The sequence below is a fragment of the Colobus angolensis genome, unplaced genomic scaffold (assembly GCF_000951035.1).
Source record: "Colobus angolensis palliatus isolate OR3802 unplaced genomic scaffold, Cang.pa_1.0 Scaffold237, whole genome shotgun sequence".
NCBI lineage: Eukaryota > Metazoa > Chordata > Mammalia > Primates > Cercopithecidae > Colobus > Colobus angolensis.
The window spans coordinates 2,730,082-2,730,426 of NW_012115566.1; positions in this window are offsets into that span (position 1 = coordinate 2,730,082).

Here is a 345-nt window from a genome sequence, read left to right on the forward strand (position 1 = left end):
GCAGTGACAGGCAGGGTGGGTCAATCGCCAGATCCTTAGATAACATGCTTGGGCACCAGTAGTGGTGGTGGTCAGCTGGGCAGACCTGTCCTCTGGCCCCTGGATGGCGCACATCACCACCAGTTGCAGTAGGCAGGGCAGTTCAATACACAGGCCTGTAAATGGTGCACTCAGGCACTGTTGGCAACCAGTGGAGCTGGCCTGTCCTCAGGCCCCAAAACAGTATGCAGGTGGACCAGTCCTCAGGGTCCTTGAAGGTACTCGCAGGTGTGTGGTGCCCCAGCCCTGAAAGAGGTAGGGTTGCTGTCAGTGGCAGCAGCCCCAAGTAGATGGCTTTCATGATCT